This window comes from Dama dama, chromosome 18 (genome assembly GCF_033118175.1).
Source record: "Dama dama isolate Ldn47 chromosome 18, ASM3311817v1, whole genome shotgun sequence".
In the NCBI taxonomy this organism is placed as follows: domain Eukaryota; kingdom Metazoa; phylum Chordata; class Mammalia; order Artiodactyla; family Cervidae; genus Dama; species Dama dama.
In genome coordinates this window covers 9,797,418-9,808,704 of record NC_083698.1, presented here as the reverse complement: position 1 = coordinate 9,808,704, position 11,287 = coordinate 9,797,418, and the positions used below count along the sequence as shown (strand labels likewise).

Genomic DNA, 11,287 nt, shown 5'->3' with positions numbered 1-11,287 from the left:
CCGTCTTTGAGAAGAATGGGCAAAGAGGCTGTCTCTCCATCCGGAATTCCTTTGCTTTTCTCCCCACGCCGTGGCTACGCTCTGCCCTTCGGGGATCTACCTGAGCCTTCCTGGTGAGTCGAGTCCAATTCACTTGTTTGTAGAGTGGAGGTCGGAATCCCGAGCTCTGGATCCTTGTCCATACTCTACCTCACTTCCTGTGATTTTCACGATGAGCCAGATGGGCTGCTTTTCTGTCTGACGTGAGAAAACACCCGGAACCGCATTTGTCTTTCTTTCCTGAGGATTCTGACTTATTACCCAGAACGAGTTCTCAGAGTGACCTCAGCGGGTCCACGGGGGCCGGGGGCCTGCGTCCTCCCATGGTCAGATGGGATAGGAGTGTTCTAAGGCAGTGGTCCCCAACCTCTTCGGCACCAAAGACCGATTTCATGGAAGACAGTTTTTCCCCGGGTAGGGGCGTGGGCTGGGGGAGCGGATGGTTCGGTTCCCCGCTCGCCACCTGCTGGGCCGGCCGGTTCCTGACAGGCCACGGACCAGTCCCGGCGCCTGGCCCCCGCGGGGGCGGGGCTGGGACCCCTGTTCTGAGGCCTGGTCTTTCTGTGTCCTTGCAGCAGTGACTTCTGCTTGCTAAACCTGCGTGCTCACAGAAGTCAACTGGCAGTGACCGGAACTTCCTCAGACTTGGACAGACGACGCTCTTTCACCTGAAAGGTAGTGCTTTGGCCAGGGACTCCGTCCTCCTAACTCCTTGGGCACCGAGAGAACACCCCTGTTTGAGTGCTGGCCGCCTGTGGCGCCAGTGTTTGCACTGCAGAGTCTCACTTCCGGTCCCTGGAAGTGAGCGGGGCTCAGGGTCCTGCGGGGGGGACCGGGGAGTGGCCAGACCCCCGCTCCGCTGGGTAAAGGACCAACAGCGTTCTGAGCTCTGTGGATGGTCTGGCGCATCCTTTCAGCAAAGAAAGGCTGATGGCTGCAGGATGAGCCCGGAAGTCCAGGAGAGGTGCTGTTAGGGAAGGAAATGGGCTCCCCCCGCCCTCCCCGGCAGCTGATGTGGTCATCCTTAGGACTAGCTAGGGGGCGGCTCTCGTCCAGAATGGTTTCTCTGGTTTTCCTGTCTTGAGAACTGGATGTGTTATAGGGTCACAAATGCTGTGTGGAAGGGGGCTCTTTAAAAACAATTAAACTGAGAAGCCCTGGCTGCTGCTGGCTGAGCAGTCTCCCTCCTCTGCCTGCCAGAGAATACAAGCCCTGCCTGACTTCCTGTGAAGCTAGTCAGGGCAGAACATCTTTTCTCCGGATCCTCTTCTCAGCAGCAGCCACTGCAGTAAATCTTCAGAGAGGCCTCATTAGGCAAGTTCCTTTTTGAACTCCCTCCACCCACAGCCCTCTCGAAATCACCACCAACATTCTGGCATGTTATTATTTTTTCCTCCTAAGCTTGCCGTTTTCCTCGCTCCTGGCACTCAGGCCTCCCTCCACCGCTCTCACTTTCCTTAACGGACTCTTCTCTAGCTGGAATCTCTCCAAAGGGTGTGTTCGTGCAATCAGAAACTTCCCTTTTTGTTTTATCGCATCACTGAACAGACCAGATAAGGCCCAGCTGAGGGAGAGAGGGAGGGAAGGGAGGGGGCTCCACAGGGTTGGGCTGGTAGGGGGGTGGGGGGCAGGTGAAGGGGGCAGATGAAATCTTCCCATCAGTTCTTAGGAACACATAGGGACAGCAAACACAGGCACGTGGGTATATGGTATAGCTGGTCCCCATTGGAGCCCAGCTGCCTTTTAGGAAGCCCCACGCCCTCATTCAAACCTGTAGCAAATGACCATCCACGACTTGAAAGGAGCATCATATAGAGCAAACCAGACACAAGACACCATGAGCCCCGGAGACCAGGGCTTTAAATAGTTAATTTTTAGCAAACCCAAATTGCATTTCCATCATGTGCAAGTAGTCAGCTGCTATTGTAGGTCACCAAGATACAACGCATTATTTCTACAGTTTGTGGAAAACATTAGGCAGCTGTAATAAAGTCGATGGTATTTCCTTCCTTACTGAAACATGACTTCAGTAAATCCCTGTTTAAATTTTTTCCCCTTTCTAAACATTTCTCTCCATCTGCACGATAAGTCAATAAAAGAAATTAAAAGTTAAAATGTCTAATGAAATTTTATCAGGCATGAAATGGCATTTAAACCAGAGTTGCCACCCGGGCTTCGATGCATGAAAACTGACCCGAACTTCAGGGGTTATAAAAGGCAGGGGGAGGGTAACAGCAAGTTTCAGTGGCCTTTATGTATCTCAGCCACTGGGGGAAAAAAAAATCATTCCAAAGAGGCATTCCATGAAACCGACAGTCTCTGAGCAGTTAAAATTTTTACAGGAGGTACATCATTTCTGTAAACCTCTGCATTCTTTTAGGCCACCATTCTTTTTTCTTTATTCACTTCTTCGTGCTGACATGCTTGTTTTGAAACCAGTCTTCCTCAGCGTACCTCTGCCATGATCTCAGGCAAAATGACAGGAAGAAAGCCTGAGAACATTTTTAAGAAGAAGGAACAGATAGAAGAGTAAGGGACTTAATTCTTAATCTTCCTTAGAGAAGAGCTTTAGGATGTTCCATGGAGACTCAGAAAGAGTTTGAAATATATGGAAGGAAAAAACTCATTCTTCCCTATATGAAATTGTTTATTTTCATGATTACTGACTGCCTCATCCTAAGGTCAGAATTGTGCTAAGTCACTTGAGTTGTGTCCCGCTTTTTGCGACCTTATGGACTGTAGCCCACCAGGCTCCTCTATTCATGGGATTCTCCAGACAAGAATACTGGAGTGGGTTACCATGCCCTCCTTCAGGGAATCTTCCTGACCCAGGGATCAAACCTGTGTCTCTTAGGTCTTCTGCATTGGCAGGTGGATTCTTTACCACTCACACCACCTGGGAAGCCCTTAGTTCAGAATAGGCATCTCATTTTCATAGAAGCCTGAAAAGAAAAGAAGCCAGTTAATGGGTATGTGGATACTCCCCAGCTTTACCCATTTGAAACAGTAAACTTCTTTCAAAGTGAATCCCAGAGTCTTCCTGCATACGGGACATCCACTGCGGTCATACGGGACTCCATCACTGCAGAGACATTATGCCTAAGAATGGACAGCAGAGGCAGACTAATGAGAAAGCATATTTAGAACTTCCAAGTAACTGCCTAGAGTTTGTAACCAGAGGGCTGTACTTCAAAGTCATTGGCCTTACTGATTGCCTGGGTGCAAAGGAAGTGGTTGTCCAGCCTGCAGATCCAGGAGAGGGACTCCATCCATTTCTAATGGCTCCAGAATTGAGCACGGGATGGTGCTTTTCCCACAGGGTGTTCCATTCAACTGCACACTGAAGCGTCAGCTGCAGGGGTTCTGAGCCCAAGCGATGGGGGAGCGAGTCCTCGCCTCCATCTAGAAACTGGCCATCAGGTAGGCAGGAGAGTGTGTGTGTGAGCTGCGGGCCCCTCAGTTACGAACAGATCTTACCAGTGCCCATCCAGCTGGACAGATACATTAAAATTCAGGCATGGTGATGCCATTTTCAAGTATTTACGTAGCTACCAGTGCCCCCCGGGCTTTTAAAAGTTATCCAAGAAAGATGGGTTGGCAAGTCCAGGAAAAAGCACTTTTATTTTTTTTTTAAAGCCTGACCTTCTGTCATAATAAAACAATGTAGCCTGAATTTTCGAGCTTTTGCCTTCCCAGTCTAACCTTAGAAATCCTGCAGTATTAAAGATCTGTGACACTAAAAGGGAGGCTTCCCAGGTGACTCAGTGGTAAAAGAACCCACCTGCCGATGCAGGAGACACAGGTTTGATCCCTGGGTTGGGAAGACCCCCTGCAGGAGGAAATGCCAACCCACTCCAGTATTTTTGCCTGAAGAATCCCATGGACAGAGGAGCATGGTGGGCTGCAGTCCAGAGGGTTGCAAAAGAGGTGGATAACGAATCACAGAGCAAGTGAATGTGAAACCAACCTGGTAAACGTTGAAATGAAGACTATTAGAGTTACCGTTAGATATAACTGGTCCTTCATGAATCTAGACCCCAAACATCATTAAAAACAGACTTGAGAGTTCAAACCATTGTTAAAGCAACTGTTGAACAGAATATCTTCATAGTAGAGACAACCCAATCTTATTAGTCCTAATTTTTTTTTTTTATCTCAAATAAAATCTGTAAGATGTTGAGTTCAATATCCTTTTCTCCACTCTCATATCAGCTGGTTAACTGATTGAGTCCAAGAGGAAAATACAGTTAATGCTTCTAAACCATTAAATTCTGCTTTATTTACTTGATTCTCAAAAGCATTAGCAGTTAAAGAATGTACTTCCCTTCAGCCCCAGAGCAGTGTGAATATCTTGGTGATATTATCAATATTCCAGATAGCATTTTGCTATTAATAACTAGAAAATGGCTCTTTTTTGAGGAAAATTAAACTGGGGGTGCCCCTAGTCCCTAAAAATGGGTTTTGAGTTGAGTGAACACAGGAGTTAACACCCTTCTAAACAAAACTGGTTGCCTGGGAGTTTCGTCCCAAAAGCTGGAGTGGTCAGTAGTCCTAGTGATGCTATCAGAATAACTATCTCTTCTAAAAGGATTGGAGGTCATTCCAGTGGATATGACCCATTTCCCACAGTGCAGCATGAATTATAAAATTGTCAGAGTTGCTATGGCTATCCCATATCAATAAACACAAAGTCTATGTGGTTTTTTTTTTCCAGGAATTCAACAAACATTTATTTAGGGCTTAATTTATACCAGCCCCAGGTATATAGAGAAACTCTTCTGGAACTTAAAATATATATGATACGTGTATACATGTATTATTTACTTCTTACATACTTACATGCAATATTTACTTCTTACATACTTAGCACATAGATACCACACCAGACCCCCTCCTCTCTCTCTCTGTCACACACCCACAAACACTCACACACACACACGTAAACAGGAGAAGCCTGTGGGCCACATTCACTTGCTTTTCTCACAATTCCAGGAAGCTAAATTATCATTTCTAATGTAGTGGTTCAGTAATGTCATTGCAAAACAAAAAGCATACCAGCAAGAGCGGAGGGAAGCGATTAAATGAACAAAGGGAATGCAATAATTTAGAACATTTCATACAGGGGCAAACAACACTACATCCTCCGTAGTCTCTGAGATACCAGGTGATGTTAAATTGGTTCAGCGTATTCCATTATTAATACGAGGAGTGTACAGTTCATTTTAGAAAAATATTTTAGTTTTAAGGTGATACTTTGTTACATTTCTTCAATAATATGCTAAACACATGAGCTGCTATTATGCAAAGACACTTGTCTCTCACCAGGAAACTCATAGTCACTGTTTGTCCTTCACTAGTTTGGGAAGAGAAAATTACAAGTAGGAAAATAATTATAGAATGGTGAGTGATATAATGCACACTTCTTGCACTGTGAAAATAACAATATTTCTGTCCCAAACTCCCTTTGGTGACAGAAGAGAGGGTCTCTGCATTTCAAAGATGAGGACAGGACTGTGTTTTCAGCATAAATCCCCTTGATTTCTGACATAATAGTTCACGTGACTAATGTTGATTCCTCATTTCCACCGACTGAATTGGGGAAAGATTTACTTTCCCTGAAATTCCCAAGACTTAAAAAGCCAGCTGTTTGCTATTTTGAGTGCAACCTGCACAACCTGTTTTCAAAGCCTCCCAAGAATCAGGGAACCGTGGGAGAGCAGGATAACTTGAGAGAAAAGTAGAGCTGTTCAGTATCACTGCCCCCCTTGCCCCTCGTGGTGCTGGAGGCCTGGCCTTTGTGACCCCGTGACAGATAATGCACATCATGGACATGAAGTGATCTGCTTATGGGGTTCATTTGCAAGAGAATATGAAAGCTAGGCTTTATAATGAACTCTTAAAATACTTCAGACTCACAGCCGCTGATGTAAACTATTACAGGAAACAGAGATGCTTCCAAAATACGTACAAGCGGCCAGTGTACTTACGTGAGAAAAAGAAATATCTTCTCTGAGTATTTCCAAATTTGAGCATCTATAAATCATGTAGTGAAAGTTGGAGGTCTTCTACCACCTGATTTCAAGATTTAGTAGAGAGCTGCAGTAATTAAAGCAATGTGGTGCTTGCATAAGGATAAACATAAAAGAGAGTCAGAAATAGAATTTATTTATATTTATTTATTTCTATTTATTAATTTATAAATAATTTATATAAATTTATATAAATTTAAATTTATATAAATAAATAAAATTTATTTATTTATATTTATTAATAGAATTTATTTATATCACATCACATTTATAGCTGATGAATTTTTGACAAAGATGCCAAGGTTATTCAGTGGGGCAAAATAGCCTTTTCAATAAATGGCACTGGAAAAATGGACATAAAGTATGAACTTTGATCTTTGCCATCATATGCAAAAATTTATTCAAAATGGCTTGCAGAATTAAGCATAAGTGCTAGAACTATAAAACTTTTAGAAAAACTAAAGAACAAGAGAAAATCTTTGTTACCTTGAGTTAGGCAGAGATTTCTTAGGACACAGAAATCATGAACCATGAAAGAAAAAATTGGTAAATTGGACTTCATTAACTTAAAAATGCCAGCTCTTTCACAGATAATGTTAAGAAAATTAAAAGCAAGACAGAGACTGGGAAAAAAATGGTTTCATGTCACATGTCTGATAAAGATCTTGTATCCAAGGTATATAAAGAAATCTCAAAACTCATAGGAAAGCAAACCACCTGATTTTTTTTTAACAGGCAAGCAATTTTAAATAGTTCACTAAAGAAGATATATATGGCAAATAAGCACATGAAAAGATGCTCAATATCATTAATCATTGTGGAAATAGGAATTGGAACCCTGATGTGATACAATTACACACTCATCAGAGTGGCTGAAATTTTAAAATATTCTTGCAAATGTTAATCAGGATATGGAGTCCCTTGAAACTCTTGTACGTTGCCAAGGGAATGTAAAATGGCACAACCACACTTAAGTGAGTTTAGCAGTTAAACATCAAATATAAGGTAACAATTCTATTTCTGGGAAGAGAAACTTTATTTCTAAAGACTGACTTCTACACAAAAACCTATATACAAATGTTTATGTTTGTGAAGTCTTTATTCATAGCCACCAAAAGCTGCAAACAACCTAAATGTTCAACAGCTGGTGAATGGATAAACAAATTGTGGTACATGCATAGGATGGACTACGACTCAGTAACAAAAAGTAGCAAAGTACCAATATACACAACAGGTGTGGTGAATCTCAAGAACATTGTGCTGCTGAAAGAAACCAGTTTCAAAAGGCTTTCTGCTACTATTTGATTTCATGGCTCATAAACTCAAGCTCTTTAACACAGCTAAGATTGTAGCCAACACAGAGGCACATTACAGAATACAGAGTTTTCATGTGCATTTTCTACTTGATTAAATTTGTAGTTTTCCCCGTTTAACTACTTATTAAGTGGAGGTTAAAGAACTTTGTGGGAGAATGTGAGGGTGGGATATTTCAAAAGAACAGCATGTATACTATCTATGGTGAAACAGATCACCAACCCAGGTGGGATGCATGATAGACAAGTGCTCCGGCCTGGTGCACTGGGAAGACCCAGAGGAATCGGGTGGAGAGGGAGGTGGGAGGGGGGATCGGGATTGGGAATACATGTAAATCCATGGCTGATTCATATCAATGTATGACAAAACCCACTGGAAAAAAAAATAATAATAATAATAATAAAAAAAAAAAAAAAAAAAGAGCTTTTCTTGAAAGTCAGGCAGAAGCTTTTTACCATCAGATGTTCAGTGTTTGAAAGATAGTTCTTGGTGATGCTTGGCCAGTTTAAAACAGCTTCACCACACTTTGAAAGTGTGCCCTGAATTCTACCTTCCTTATTTCTGAGTCTACTCATACTGAAAAAGAAGACTGGGGAGAATATGACTGGTAAGGATCTGGAGGAAAGGAACTTAGAAATTGAACAGAAAGATGTTAGCTGGTGCCCAACTGGAACTTCACAATTAAGAACTGAGAGGTCTTGTTTGGGTCCTGGTACCTAGCCCCCTACCAAACCTTCAGTAAACCATCCATTTCTGTTTAACATGTTGTGCAATTTAACCCATTTCTACATGACATCTAAGTACTTGGTCTTCCTTCACAGTAGGAGTAGAGGAAAATGAGGGTTTCCACAAAGAAGTAGCCAGGTACAGATGCAAGGCTAATATAATTGGATTCTCTAAATTATTCTGAGAATTAAAAAAGGTATTAAACTATCTTCTACAGGACTGGGCACTCTATATATATTCACCAAATTTTTATTTTCCTTCACTTTCTTTATGGAAGGAGAATATTTTTAGAACTGAAAAGAACTTGGAAGTTATCTTTTTCAGTGTTTTAATTTCACAAATAACAAAACTAAATTCAGTGAGATTAAGGGTATTGCTCAAGCTCACACAGAGTTAGAAGTCCAACTTCCAGTTCTCATAGATCTTTTTCCTGAAGCATCTGCCTTCAACTGTGATGCTCCGTGGAGCAGGGCCTGAGGAAGTTTTAAGAGAGAGGAGAGTTTTGATCTGTATATTGAGGGATCCATGGACTCTTTGCTTCTGGTTCTGTGTTCATTTTAGCTGTTTTCTTTTTCTTTTTTTTTTTTTATTCCAAGAATGAAAGTTACTGAGAAGCCTTTCTGTTCAGAGGCTATGATTGCCAGATTTAGCAAATAAAATACCGGGCACACAAATAGATTTGAATTTCAGATAAAAAACATAATTCTTTAGTCAAATGACAAATTTGGAACATACTTACATTAGCACTTTATCTGTCCACCTTACCATGGACTCAATAGTAGGTAGTTCCCAACTATGAAAATTTCTTTTTAACCCTAAAACAAATAAACAATGGAAGATTGTTTGCATAAATCTTGACTGACCATTTTCTTCCCCATGACCATTTTTCCTCACCTGAGATCATCAGGACAGCTGTTGTGAACAGTCTCTGTGACCAAGGCTAAGACTGATAAAGACAGTGATGGAATAGGAGGAAGTCAACGATGTGCCCAAGAAGCCCCAAGCAAAGACATTCTTTGCCAAACAGGAAGTGCACAATTCTAAGCAGAGGGACTGAAATCCAGATCCCTCTCTCTCACTAACTCATGACTGTATGGCTTTGAATAAGTTGCTTAAACTCTCCTGTACCCATCTACCTTTGGATTCTGCTTTTTTTTTTTTTTTCTCATATAAGATAAGGATACCTTTTGTTTTAGTGAAGATCAAATATGATAACAGGAAGAAAGCACTGACCGCTGTGCTTGGAATATAATAGCTACTCTTATAGTCTGTCATTTTTTAAACCATACAGTTTTGCATGCTTTTCTGTGTATTTGATATAGTTCACAATGAAGATTGTTTGATTGTTTAAGCAAAATTGCCTGATGCTGGGAAAGATTGAGGGCAGGAGGAGAAGGGGGTGACAGAGGATGAGATGGTTGGATGGCATCACTGACTCAATGAACATGAGTTTGAGCAAACTGGGAGATGGTGAAGGACATGGAAGCCTAGGGTGCTGCAGTCCATGGAGTGGCAAAGAGTCAGACATGACTGAGTGACTGAACAACAAGGAGACTGGTGAAGGGCTTAAGTAAGTGCTGGGGTGTAGACTTTGGATGCTAAATTTTATTCTGTAGTTTGTAGGGGAACCATGGTTACCCAGACAATGTCTGGGGCCTTACAGTCAGACAGCCTTTCTCTAAGTTCCCCTGAAAACTACCTGGGAAATTTTGTAGCATATCATTTCCTACTGGGTCAGGCATACATTAACCAACATAGAATGAACTGACCTGCCTTCTCTAAACATCTTCTTCAGTTCCTTCAGATCCAGCCTTGACAGAGAAGAAAATGAGAAGTTGTCACTCTTCCCATCGATCTACTTTGTGGGGCATGAAAAATGGGCAGGCATCTGGCACGGTCAGAAGTAATTCCTGCTTCGACACTGGTTTCTTAGTGTCGACGTTGTTCAGTTGCTGTGTTGTGTCCGCAAACCTGTGGACTGCAGCACGCCAGGCTTCCCTGTCCTTCAGTGTCTCCTGGAGTCTGCTCAGACTCATGTCCATTGACTCAGTGATGCCATCCAACCATCTCATCCTCTTGCCCGTTCTCCTCTTGCCCTCAGTCGGAGCAGCCTTCTCCAATTTAACCAGCCCCTTTTGTGATCCATACAATAGGGATAAGATCACCTAAGATGGTAGGGTCTTAGAATTAAGACTACGGCAGAGTGTCTGGTTATAGGACGTGCTTGATTTCTGGGTTTTTATTTTCTGCTTGGGTTAGAACACTATACTTAAACTTTATGAATCATACATAGGTCCCTGGAGTGCTCTTTCTCACACTTATCACAAAAATCTTGTGACTCAGTTTCAGAAGACTGTCCAAAATTGAGGACCAGTTGTTCAAACCAACTTTGTTTAGAAAATTGTTTTACCAAAATATCTTAGACAGTTGACACCTGAGCGAGTCAGACTCTTACTCAGCCTTCCACTTCACGCCATGTCGGCTGCAGTTCTAAGGTTCACTGGTTCTCCACTCAGGCCTTGCGAACCTGCAGATGTGTGTTATCTGCGCCTTCTGTTTGGTCAGCTCCAAGTGCTTCTAATCTTTTTATAACCAGTTCTGTTAGCTGTTATCTGGATTCCTTTTAGTGCCGTGTCTATTGTACACTTTTAACAGGTCTCCACCCTCTTCCCTGGCAATTAGAAGGGCAATATAATTATTTTACAATGTGTCTTCTATCGAATAAGCTCCTTAATTGGACCTTTTCATCCTTTGGCATTTGTGTGTGTCTGTGTGAAAAATATCACTGAAAGGTTTTTCTGAAAGTGCGATTCTTACACAGTTTCCTGAATTAAATGCCACAGCATCTTCTAGCCAATGGCAGCCCCTCTTCCTTCTCTCTCAATGCTTGAAGACATGGCTGTTGTTTGTTACAACCTGAAAAGATTATTTGGACTTACTGCTTTTGTTTTGCACCTCTGTTGTGTGTTATTTTCTTGTATAATCTTACCACTCATCCTATTCTGGGGTCCTTCTCTGTGTGTGACACCATAGTTAGTGAAATCTCCAATTCCGTAGTTAATCATAGAATAACATGGGATAGTGGGGGGGGGAATGAACTTTGAGTCAAGGGAGGTTAGTTTTTTTTCCAAGCTCTGCACTAACTAGCTATGTGTCTTTGCCAGGTCAGTTAATTGCTT

At 42.1% G+C, this 11,287-nt stretch overlaps 1 long non-coding RNA gene across 1 annotated transcript in view; it reads left to right on the top strand.

Moving 5' to 3' along the window:
- The first annotated feature begins 511 nt into the window (after window positions 1-511).
- Window positions 512-11,287, top strand: part of LOC133072062 (uncharacterized) — a 65,545-nt gene continuing 54,769 nt past the window's right edge. The window contains exon 1 of the long non-coding RNA XR_009696616.1: window positions 512-714. This is a non-coding gene — a long non-coding RNA (uncharacterized LOC133072062). The remainder of the gene's footprint in view (window positions 715-11,287) is intronic.